Consider the following 13,214-nt stretch of genomic DNA (forward strand, 5'->3'; position numbering starts at 1 on the left):
GAGCACACTCTCTCTCCCCGCACTTGACACAGTCGCTTCCACAGTGGCATGAAGTGCAGGGCCCGAGAGAACAGCCCTAGGCCTCCCTATCAGCAAAGCACTTCCTGCGCCTCTCACACCAAACAAACTCCAGGCCCTGGGTCAGGTGGGAGCTGACCCCCCTCGCCCGGCTTCTCTGCGCTTGCTCAATGTTCCCCACGTCCATAACCCTGCAGCCAGGCATCCTGGTGAGGAGTCTGAGGCTCATTCACAACTGACCTGGACCTGGACCAAGCTTCAAGGCCAAGGTTGTGCAACCAGCCCTGGCAAGCCAACCTGTGAGAAGCAACTCGGGTGTCCCACCAGACGGGGTAGGCTAGGCAACTGTGGTGCATTAGTGCAAGGAATGCAAGCCATGCAGGGGTTAAAAGTGCTGATGCAGAGCTAAAAAATGTAGGATTAAGTCCCAAATACCTAATCTAACATGTCAAAAGAGGAATGTAAGATCATTTTGGAAGTGGTATGAAATATGCTTCAGAAAAGGACAGAACTGGAAGGTGGAGACCAGCTAGTCCCATCTGCAGTGGTCCAGGAGAGAGGAGCTGCCCGAGCAAGGTGGTGGCAGAGGGGTGACGAGGGAAGACAGACCCGTGAGACATTCAGGAAGTCAAAACTATGCCTATGATCTACTCCACATGGATGCACCCTGAGGACATCACGCTAAGTGAAATAAGACAGTCACAAAAGTACAGATACTGGACGATTCCACTTACACGAGTAGTCAAAATCATAGAAATAGAAAGTAGAATGGTGGCTGCCAGAGGCTGGGGCAGGGAGACGGAGTATGATCGCTCAAAGGGTACAGAGTTTCAGTCTTGAAAGAAGAAAAGAGTTCCGGAGATGGATGGTGGTGACGATGGCACAGCAATGTGAATGCAGTTAATGCCACTGAACTGTACATGAAAAACAGTTAAAATGGTAAATTTTATGCTACGTATTTTTACCACAATAAAAATAAAAAAATAAACAATGATGCCTTTGGGCAGGGGAGGTAAGGGCAACAGGAATCTAGAAGGATCCCTGACTCCTGCTTTGGATGGTAGCCTTGTTCTCCGCTGCACCCACAGTACCTGGCACAGCACTCGGCACGTGACAGGGCTCCATACGTATTTGTGAAGAGAATGAATGAACTTATACACTGTCTTGAAGAGGTAGTTGTTGTTTCCTGTAGGTTGGTCTTCTCTCCCCAGGGCTAGTGGCACATACAAGGTGCTTAGTTGATATTCCATTGGAAAAAAGAATGTTAGTGTGCTAGTCCATTTCTGTTACTTACAACAGAACACTTAGAACTTGATGCTTTGAAAGAAAACAAAATCTATTGCTTACAGTTTCAGAGGCTGGGAGGTCCAAAGTCCAGGGAACACAACTGGTGAGGTTCTTTGGTGGTGGCTTTACAGCAATGCAGGGGTCACACATGGCAGAAAATGGCAGAGCAGAGAGAGAAAGACTGTAATGTCTTCTCTTTTTAAAGCCTTCAGAACCATGCCCATGACACCATTATTAATTCATTCTTTAGGGCATGGTCATCAGAATCAAATCACCTCTTCAAGGCCCCACCTTTCAATTACCATAATAGGATCTCCCACCCTCAGTAGTTACCATGGGGATTAAGCTTCAATGACTTTGGGGGGCTATTCAATCCACTGCATTCTGCCCCTGGCCCCCCAAAACTCATGTCCCTTTCATATGCAAATATATGCATTTCATCCCCAAAGTCTTAACTTGCTTCAACTCAAAAATCCAAAGTTTAAAGTCTTATCTGTGAAATCAAACAAGTTATCTACTTCCAAGATACAATGGTGGGACAAGTGTAGAGTACATATTCCCATTTCAAAAGGGAGAAATAGGCCAAAAGAAAGGGGTAATAGGTCCTAAACAAGTTCGAAACCAAGCAGGGCAGGGGTTAAACCTTACAGCTGGTGAATCATGTACCCCGACTCCATGTTCAATGTCCTCTGCATACCACTGGTACAGGATTTAGGTCCCCAAGTCCTTGGGCAGCTCTGCTTCTATGGCTTTCCTGGTCTGAGGCAATGCTTCAGCTCTTGCAGGCTGGAGTTACACACTGGTAGCTCCACAATTCTGGTGTCTCCATGGAGGTCCTGCTCCACTAGGCATGTTGCTGCAGGGGTTTCTCTGCTGCGACTCCAACCTCATGTTTCTGCTCGGCATTGCTCTAGTGAAGGCTCTATGCAGTGACTCCATGCCTGCAACAGATCTTTTCGTTGGTCCCCAGGCTTTTCCATACATCCTCTGAAATCAGGGTGGAGGCTCCCAAGCCTTCACAGGTCTGGCATTCTGCAAGCCTGCAGACTAAACACCACGTGTATGCTGCCAAGGCTTCTGGCTTGTAGCTTCCAAAGCTGCAGATCCAGCCACACCTGGGGCCAATTTAGCCACAGCTGGAGCAACCAACGCAGCTGGGGCACTAATGTAGGAAGCAGCTTCCCAAGGTGGCCCTGGGCAGCAAGCCCGTAGAGGGTGCCTCGGGCCTGTTCCCCGAGACCATTCTGTCTCCCTAGACCTCTAGGCCTGTAATGAAAGAAGCAGCCCCTGAAATGTCTTCAAGGACTTTTTTCCCTTCTCTTGATAATCCTTTTCTTCTGTACTCATCTCCTTACCAAAGGGTCCCTGGGCTATACTCTTGCTTTTGTGGCCAGGCTAAAAGTTTTCCAACTTTTTGCCCTCAGTTTTCTTTTGAATTATAAATTCTGGCTTTACCTCATGTCTTTTCTGCCATGACTCAGCATAGGCTGTCACAAGTAGCCATGCAACTTCCTGAGTGTTTTGTTGCTTAGAAATTTCCTCTGTCAAATACCCTGGGTCAGCACCTTGAAGTTCCACATTCCATAAAACTTTGGGCATGAACAGAATGCAGCCAAATTCCTTGCCAGTTCATAGCAAGGGTGATCTTTGCTCCAGTTTCCAATAAGTCCCTTCTCATTTACATCTGAGACCTCCTCAGTATGGCCTTTACTGTCCATATTTCTATTAGCATTCTGCTCACCACCATTTAAACAGCCTTTAAGAAGTTCCAAACTTTCCCTGGTTTTCTTGTCTTCTTCTGAGACCTCCAAACTCTTCCAACCTTTGCCGAAAGCTGCTTCCACATTTTCAAGTATTTGTCATAAGCAACACTGCAGTTCTCTGGTACCAATTTTCTGCATTAGTCCATTTCTGTTGCTTATAGCAAAATGCTTGGAATTGGGTACTTGGTAAGAAAATGAAATTAATTGCTTATAGTTTTGGAGGCTGGGAAGTCCAAAGTCCAGGGAACACATATGGTGAGGTTCTTGTTTGGTGGTAGCTTTACAGCAATGCAGGGGTCACACATGGCAGAAAATGGCAGAGCAGAAAGAGAGAGACTTTCGTGCTCTCTTTTTAAAGCCTTCAGAACCACACGCCTGACCACCATTATCAATCCATTCATTAGGGCACTGTCATCAGAATCTAATCACATCTTCAAAGGCCCCACCTTTCAATTACGGTAATCGGATCTCCCACCCTCAACAGTTACAGTGGGGATTAAGCTTCAATGACTTTGGGGGGCCACTCAATCCACTGCAGTGGGCATAAAGTTAATTACCCAGAGAGATTCTCATATTATGATGCTGCACCAAAAAGGCAGGACTCACCAGTATCTACAGCTACAGTCCATTCTGTTAAAAAAAAAATGTGTACACACACACACACACACACACACACACACACACACAGAGATACAGCCTCTGCAAAAAGTCCTACAAAGTTAACAGTGGTTTCCTCTACAGTTATAGGTGGTTTGGCTTCTTCCTTTTACGTATTGTCTTCGAAGCCCTGTGACCTTAGGCACAGAACTTAACCCTCTCTGAGTGCAGTTCTCTCATCTGTGAAATGGGGACATTTGCAGCATCTGTTGTATACTCAGTGGTCATGAGGAGTTAGAAGATGCCAGTAAAATGCTTAACCCAAGCCTAAGGTGTGGTCAGTAGCACCAGTAAGGAACTGCCGGCCCTATTTCTACAGATGCAGGTTCAGTGGTTTGCACACAGGTGGTGAGTGCTGGAACGGGGGAAGGGGTTTCATTCCCCTCAAAACGCCAAGATGAAGAAAATAGTGATAATCTGACCAGACCACCAGCTGGAAATGTCCCTCAGGCAGAGCCACCACCTAGTCATTTACAGGATGGCATTCGGCCCTGGGAATCTCATCCTCTTACCTCATCCGGGGATAAACTTGCTGACTTTCTCTGTCCCAGACACTGCAGACACCTGTGGCCCTGAGGTGTCAGGGCAGCTAGCGAGAGATCCAGAAACACCACAGCCAGACACCCAAGCATGCCCTCTCCTCATCTGCCCTGCAGGCCAGAGCTGCTCACACATTCCATGTGTCCCACTGTGGCAAGAAAATTTCCTTATCCACCCTTCCTCACTTTTCATTTATACAGACTCAGGCTCAGAGAGGTGAGGTGCTTGACCAAGGTATAAACTTGGTGGTGACAAAACCTGAACTATGACCTAGGTCTCCTGTTTCCCAGATTAGTAATGCCCTTGCCCAACTTTATCACTCTGACTCTCACAGTTTAGCTCACTCGGGAACCTTCAGCATAGGGGTGGCAAATACAAGGCACACATTCCACCACTCAGCTATCCTGTGCCAGGTGCAGACATCACTAATCAATCATCATCTTCTTTTCAGCTAAGACTGGATATAGCCTCACAAGCCTTCTCAGTGCAGGGCCAACCCATTAGAGTCAGCATGTGAGATAAAACCCATTTGCACTCCCACCTTTAGAGGATCCCCACTGGCTATCAAACAAAATTCGTCATCATCCCTTAGTTTGGCATTCTACTATGTAACATCATCCCACAATGCCAGCCCAAATCCCAGCTCTCCTCTCAGTTATATGAACCCTTCATTCAAGCACATATCCAACCTTCCAGGCTTTGGCCCATAAAACCTTTTACTGAACAAAACACCAAAGGTCACATTAATTGTGAGGTTATTAAGAATAGTTAAAGCATCAAAGTTTGCCAAAAAAATTGCGTTTTGAAAACAACTGCAATAGACGTAAGGTTCTCTTTATAATTCCACCTTTGTCCCTTGCTTGGCTTGTGCTTTCATGGACGAGGAAGGAGGTAGAGCTAGTGAGCCTAGGAAATTGCACAGAAAACTTGTTGCCAATCCATTCCACACCACAGCTGGCAAAGATCTTGACACAGCTAATTTTATATTATTACTCACATGCCTTTATATGTTTTTAAGAATAACAGCCAAAATTTTAAAAGTTGTAGGGCTTCCCCACAAAAGGTTTTGGGTTTTGGGAAAATTTGAGCAAGGCCACTGAAGTGTGTTTTGAGTGTGAACATAATCTACTATGGTTATTACAGCAGAAAAAGATTGAGGGCAACTGCCTAAAAAAAGCATAGAAGTGCAAATCAGAGCTATATGCAAGGCCATTTATTCTGCATATTTAATCGGTGAAGAACAAAACATCCTAGCATATACTGTGTTGGGGAAGTTCTGGGGAACTGGCTGGCAGAGGTGAGATGCTCACCGAGCGCCCATGTGCTCCTCCACATTTCTCTGCATTGCTTGCAGCTAGGTGGAGGCTATGTGGCTGGTTCTGACCAGTGACGTGTGGGGGAAAGTGATGTAAGCAACTTCAAGGCTTGGTCCTTAAAATTACCCCACATATTCTTCAGGGCCTCTCTTCTCCTGCCATGGCAACACTGGAGGCCACATGTTCCAACTGGCTTAGTTCAAGACAGAAGCAGCTGCACCCCTGAGACCCTGCTTGGAGAGCCACCCAATCTGCATCAGATGTGTTGCAAGAGAAAACAAGCCTTTGCTGTGTTGAATCACTGAGATCTGAGGTCTAAGTGTTACTGTAGCAGAGCCTGTCCTGTCCTGACTCATACATAAGATTCTCTGATAATATTGATGGGGGTGTCCTTTGTGAAAGACGATTTGGATAAACCATCATAATTTAGAGTATGCATATACTCTTTGCTATGGTTTGAATGTTTGTGTCCTTCCAAAATTCTTATGTGAAAACTTGATCCTCAATGTTGGGACCTTTGGGAGGTGACCAGGTCATGAGGGCAGGGCCATCATAAATGGGACTAGTGTCCTTATAAAAGAGGCCTGAGGGAGCTTGTTTGCACCCTTTACCACAAGAAGACAAGCGAGAAGATACCATATTTGAAGCAGAGAGCAAGCCCTCACCAAACACCAGATCTGCTTCCACCTTGATTTTAGACTTCCCAGCCTCCAGAACTGTGAACAATAAATTTCTGTTATTTATAAATTTCCCAGTTGATGGCATTTTGTTATAGCAGCCCCAATGGACTAAGACACTCTTTGACCCAGCAATTCCACTTCTAGGAATTAATTTTGCTGACATATTTGCACAGGTACAACAAGGACATGTACAATAGTAAACTGTTATAATTGCAAAAGGTTAACCATGCTGTTAATGCATGCTAATAGGCCAAAAAAGAAAAGAAAAGAAAAACTAGTTAGATAAGTGTTATGTATATTTACTAAGTGTACCTTAGTAAATGTACCTAAGTGTTAGGTACATTTAATCATTACAAAGCAATACTTTGTAATGATTAAAAAGAAAGGGGCACCTCAGGCTGGCTGGTTAGCTCACCTGGGAGAGCATGGTGCTGATAACACCAGGGTCAAGGGTTCAGATCTCTGTACCAGCCAGCTGCCAAAAAAAAAAAAAAAAAAAAAAAAAAATTGAAAGAGGCAGCTCTGTACAGGCTGATTGAAAATGCTATTGAAGACATGAGTGATAGAAGCACAGGACAAGAGGGTGTGTGGCATTCTGCCAACTGTGTAAAAAATGGGGGTGGATACACACAAATGCTAGTACATGCTTAGGATATGTCTAGAGAGAGAAACAAGAAATTGGCCAGAGTGGCTGAGGAAACCTGGAAATAGGGGTGGGAATTGGGACCCACTTTTAGCTTATACCTTCTTCTACAGTTTAGATTTGTTACCACATTTATTTATCACCTTTTCAAAGTAAAAGGAAGTGCTTATAAAACAAATTGGAATAAAAAAGTATATGGAGTGGTGTCCCAATCCATCACCATGCACACAGTTAGTGCTTAATTTTTACTTGAATGACCAAGTCCATCTAAGAAGCTTTGTGATACCCCTAATCCAGAACAAACAAGAGGGAGCCTGACAAAGATGGTGACTATACCAGGTTTCCCGCATCTTGAACCATAGAATGCTGTCAAGCTGAGGACAGCAAATAGTTTTCATCCCATGAGCAAAAGCCAATAGGTTGGTATTGGCAGCCTGGAGCACTGTGATAAGGTCAAGCTTGTATTCTGTGGAAAAGAGTATGGTGGTTGATTGGTGATGTCTGCCATGTGTGTAGGATGGGAAGGGTTGGCATGTGTCACATATTTGCTACTCCTACTTTAGGAGGAGCAGGCTAAGGAAGGCTAGGAACCTTCTGGGCCCTAGAGTTCTTTTTTTCCCCTCATTCCTAGTGTGCCCTATTATTTTCGATTTGATCATGCTCATTACTGCAAAATTATGTACTTGTTTGTGGGTTTTGGAGCTTTTGTCAGTTTTACTTACTAGGAACCTTTCAACCAGAAATGCATGCATGTATGTATATGTGCAATGCACCATACATGAACGTGCTTGGGAGCAGCATGTTCATGGAAGCTGGAGGGTGGGTGAGGACCAGTGGCTAGCCTTCAATGTGCATACACAGCTTTCCCATTTTGCTCTGCACCTCTGTGAAGACAGCTCCATTACAGGATTTCTGAGATAACCGGGTCAATGCATAAGCCCAGGATCTCCAATTCCTGCTCTATCCTACTTACTGACCTTTCTAAGGAGACTTTCGACCATCCTGCTCCTGGACAATGTTCAAGTAAGGGACAGGACACAGAGGAGAATTTCCTTTGCTTCCTGTTTTACTGAAGACAGGAAACACCCTACTTTGGGGTAAGGTGTTTCCTGTCTCCAAGGCAGAGGAAACAGAATTTGGATCCTCTGGGGTAGTCTGCCATTCCACAGCTCCCTCAAGCCCTATTTAATGGCTCCCTTGACAGCAGGAAGGAGTTTTATTCCTGTAATGAAAAGAGGAATCCCAGCCTCTTCTCTTTTTCACCAATGATCTCTGCTCATCGTCCCAGCACTGGATATGTAATGGCAGCAGGGGTCTTAGCCCAAACGTGTCTGCTGCTATTGTCTGAGCTCATCTATGGCCACAAAGAAGCCCATCTACACTTGGTCCTGGGAGAGGAGAGCTGGGGTCTGAAGGTGGGGACAGAGGTCCAGGTGGAAAGTTGTCCAATGGCTCTGATCACTGGACAGAGGTCCATGGACTTGGAATCAGACTTGGGTTGGGTCCCAGCTCTCCTACTTACTTTCTGCTGAACTTGGGCAAGGTATTTAACTTCTGAGCCTCGGTTGGCCCCACAGGTAAGAATCAGAGAAGCTTGCGTGAGGCTCTGAAAATGGGGAAGACTGCATGTAGGCTGGTCATTATTGTTGGTCTGGACAAAAGTCAGCCAGAACCTGTCTGTGCCAATGGCACCTTGGTTTGCATTCCTCGGGCGCATCTCTCTCCCAACTGGGCTGCAAGGACACTGGCTGGTTCACTTTGGCTTTTCCTATGGAACCAGCCCAGATAATCCTTGACTGCTGCAAATATTACTCCTAGTCAAGGGCTCATCTTCCTAGCTTTATTTGGAGGGACCCTTACCTAACACATCATGCCTCTGGCCTGGACACGCCCGGGTGTGGCCATAGCCAAATAGGTTTTTTTTTTTTTTTTTAATAGATGACCGGTAAGGGGATTTTAACCCTTGACTTGGTGTTGTCAGCACAACGCTCTCCCAAGTGAGCTAACTGGCCATCCCTATATAGGGATCTGAACCCATAGCCTTGGTGTTATCAGCACCACTCTCTCTCAAGTGAGCCACGGGCCAGCCCTATAGCCAAACAGTTTGAAGCTTCTCAGCTAGGAGGGCAAGTCAATTTCAGCTCCAGGCCAGGGCTGGTCAATTGGAAGGGGCTGCCTGGAGTGCTATATTGGATCAGGTGGATCCACACCAGATACTGTGCTGAGTGTTTAGTGATGTCTGCCATGGGTAGAGGGGTTGCATGGCTGTTGTGCACTTGCTGAGACTGCTTTAGAGCACTAGTTTTCAACCCTAACATGACATGTGAGAATCACACAGGGAGCTTTAGAAATCACTGAGGCCTGAGTCCCACCTCCAGAGATTATGACTGTATTGGTCTGGTTATGGCCTGGGCATCAGGATTGTTTAAAGCTTCTTAGATGCTTCTAACCTAGAATCTGCAAAGATTGAGAGCTGCTACTTTTAGAGCACCCAATTTTACTACCTCCCAGCATCTTAGAGACAGTGGGAGCTGCCACCTGTGCACGCACTCGCTCAGGAAGACCAAACTGGCAGGGGACTGCGAGTCTCTTGCTAACTAGGGATGGATGCCAGGAGAATGGGTCTGTGTTCCTTACTTTACTTGGGACACAGTGTTTGGGGAGCTTCTGGGACTGTGTTTGGGTGATCCATTTAAAACCAGCGCCCTATACCATGGAATCCTACTCAGCAATGAAAAGGAACATTGATACACAAAACTACTTAGATAAATTTGAAGGGAATTATGCTGAGTGAAAAAAGCCAATTACAGAGGTTATATACCGCATGATTTCATTTATATAACATTCTTGAAACTATAAGATGAAGAACAAATTAGTATTGCCAAGAGTTAAGGAAGACAACATAGAGTAGAAAAAAAAGAAAAAAAAAGGAAGGAAGAGGCAACATGAGGGATCCCTGTGGCAATGGAACTGTTCTGTATCTTCACGGTATCAAGGTCAATACCCTGGTTGTGATATTTGACTATAGTTTTGCAAGATGTTACCATTGGAGGAAGCTGGGTAATGGGTTCATGGGATCTCTCTGTATTATTTTTGAAAACTGTGTGTGAATCTACTAATATCTCTAAATACAAAAGTGTAATGAAATGCGGGGGGGGAGGTGGAAAGAAAACTAGTTCCCACAACAGTATGCAGGTTTAAAGAGATCTTTGCAAAATGGAGCTAGACATGGGGCAGTAAGACTGAGAAGAAATGGCCTTCTTGGGACAGAAGAATGAACTAGCTGAGTTCAAACTGTACCTCAACTGGAGCTTGGCTTTTTGTTACGGGCAGGCAAGCCTCCTGGGATCTATGCATGTACAGTGATAAGCCTGGGGGCTTTTTGAGGGGGAGGCTGAATGAGGAAGTGGGAACTTGATGAGGAAGCCCCATCCTCATGGTAGGGGAGAGAAAAAGAGGGGAGCAGGACCCTGGAGGGAATGGCATGATACCTGTGACCCCCCATTAGTTGCAGGACCTGGTGGGGACTCTATTAAGGAGAGGAGCTGTGACTTGCGGCTGGAGGCACTGAGTCCATGAGAGACTATCCAAGACTTAGTGCCCAAGCAATGCTGCTGTGGGGCTCAGAAATCCCTGGGAGACCTCGGCGGGTCAGTTAGGCTCAGCCTTGAAGTAAAGGAAATCAAGGCAGCTATGCCAACTGTGTAACACTGGCACTCACTGGTCAACGAGACCTGGGGACATCTAGGTTATCTTTGAATTGCTCACTGGACTTACCAAGGGACGAGCAAGCTGCAGGCTGTTCTATGGCAATTTTGCAGTTCCCAGGCTGGAAAGAGAAGAAGGGTTTGAAGAACTAAGTTGGAAATGTTTAAAGGTGAAAGCGCTTGGGAAAGTACCTAATGAACCTCTGAATGATAAAAGCTCACATGAAACAAGTATGTTCATTTGCTGAACACCTGCTTTGGGCTAAGCATAGAACCAGGCACTGGGAATAGAGGGGGAATTGAATAATAACAGAAGTTAACACTGATAATGAACCAGGCATTGTTCCAAGCACCTCATGCATACAAATATATTTAACCTTCAGAAAAACCCTAGGTAATGGATAGATAATAAACACTATCCCCATTGAAGGCAAGGAGATGCAAAAAAACTTGCCCTCAATTACAAGGTACAGCTGGGATTTGAACCTGGGAAGTCTGGCTCCAAAGTACATGAATTCAGCTACTATGCTCTATGGCTGAGCAAGCTGATTTAGTCAGAAGGAAAGGACAGTACAGTAGTCAGCAGATCAGAGTCCTGGCGAGGAGTGGTCTTTAAAGACCTGTCACCAACTTGTGTGACTTTGGACAACTCTCTGGACCTCTTTGTGTCTCACAATCCTTCTCTAAGAAGTACAAGTGGCCCCAAATCCAAGGTTCTTGGGCTTTGGAGGCACCAGGCCATGACTGGCCTCCCAGGAAATGGCAGCCCACTGGCCATGGCAGATAAGTGGCTCTCACTGGATGCAGGTGACAAGGACTAGAATGCTCCTGGCCCCAAACCTGGGGTTCTGAATGGGAGGTGGGTTGTAGAATTAAGTCAGATCCCAGTGACTGAGTGGGCTTGAAAGTCAGAGGCAACATCATGGAATGCAGTGGAGGAGATGAGAGACAGTGCCCTGTGGGCTCTATTCCTCCAAAGTCAAGTCCAAACTCTTCCACCTGAGGACTACCTGGCCCACCCTATCTTTCCAGCTGGTCTTCACATCTCCACTCCCTGCAGACTCCCCTACCCAAACAGACCTCACCATCAGCAAAGGACACACAGAGAGAACATGGGAGAGCTGGGATTTGAACCCATGTCTGGCTGCACAGAGAGGGAAGTGTGGTAAGGTGGGGAGAGCACTGAATAAGGGGTCAGACACACCTGCACTCTTCCGGCTGGGTAACTCACTAGCCGTGTGACCTCAGGTGACTGCCTGACCTCTCTGTGCCTCATCCATAAAGTGGGTTAGTAATAGCACTGTGTTGGTTTCTCATGGCTGTTATAACACATTACCACAACTTAGTAGTTTAAAACAACATGTATTTATTATTTTACAGTTCTGAAAGTCAGAAGTCCGAGATCAGTTTCACTGGCCTACAATTAAGGTGTCAACAGGCCTGTGTTCCTTTTGGAGGGATCTAGGGGAAGAATTTACTTCCTTTCCTTTTCCAGCTTCTAGAAGCTGCCTGCTTTCCATGGTTCATGGCCTCTTGCTCCATCTTCAAAGCCAGCAATGGCTGATTGAGCCCTTTGCATGATGCATTATTCTGACTCTCCTCTTCCATAGTCAAATCTCCTTGTTTCCCTCTTATAAGGATCCTTGCGATTATATTTAGGGCCCACCTGGATAATCCAGAATAATCTCCCATCTCAAAATCCTTAACTTAATCACACCTGCAAAGTCCCTGTTGCCATGTAAGGTAACATATCCACGGGTGATGGGGATCCTTATGTGGACATCTCTGGGAGGGCATTTTTCAGCCTCCACAAGAAACTGCCTCATTAAATGGGGAACTACGAGTTATCAGTGTCTAACCAACAGGAGGCCAGTGATGCTTAATTCCAGCTGGGCATGAGAGTCACTTTGAGAGCTTTTAAAAAAATATCGGTGCCTGGGGTTCGCCCCTGAAGCTTCTGAGAAGGGGGGTCTGTGCAACAGGATTTTGATGAACTCCCTGGTGACTGCTGGGCAGTTAGGGGTGGGGTGACTGTAATAAGCACAGAATCCATGTTAGCAGTTATCCTTATTATTCCCCACAGCTACTTGGCCCCAAACCTCAGTGCCCAGGAGGTGTTCAATAAATGTTTGTTGAATTGGACTGGACTGAACCACTCCTGGGGCCCCACATTTCCCCTGGGATGGGGTGGAGGGGTGAGGGGAGAGGGGTTTCTCAATGCTGCATCAGGGCCCAAAGAAGGAGGTTCTGTGGGCAGAGGCTGAGGCCTCTGAATCAACCTCACACCCAGAGACAGCTGCCTGGGGGCTGCAATCCTTTCACCTCCCCAAAGTCCAGTCAAGGGGCCGACCGGGCAGAATCCAGTCATCAACGGGCCATTGTTACTGGAACAGAAGGGCTCTGTGCCCATTTAACATCCCTCCTCCCCCAAAGCTGCTCCCAGCTGAGGGCTGGCTTCTGGAGGCTGCAAGGCTGGGGAGGGGGCCATGTGGGCCCCAAGGAGAAGGAAGATTAGGGGTGGGGGCTGAGAGTCTCCTGGTTAGAGGAGCGGAGGCAGTTTGGGATATAGGCCAGGCTCCAAGCAGGCTGCAAAGCCTAGTACT

Source organism: Cynocephalus volans, chromosome 7, assembly GCF_027409185.1.
Source record: "Cynocephalus volans isolate mCynVol1 chromosome 7, mCynVol1.pri, whole genome shotgun sequence".
Classification (NCBI taxonomy): domain Eukaryota; kingdom Metazoa; phylum Chordata; class Mammalia; order Dermoptera; family Cynocephalidae; genus Cynocephalus; species Cynocephalus volans.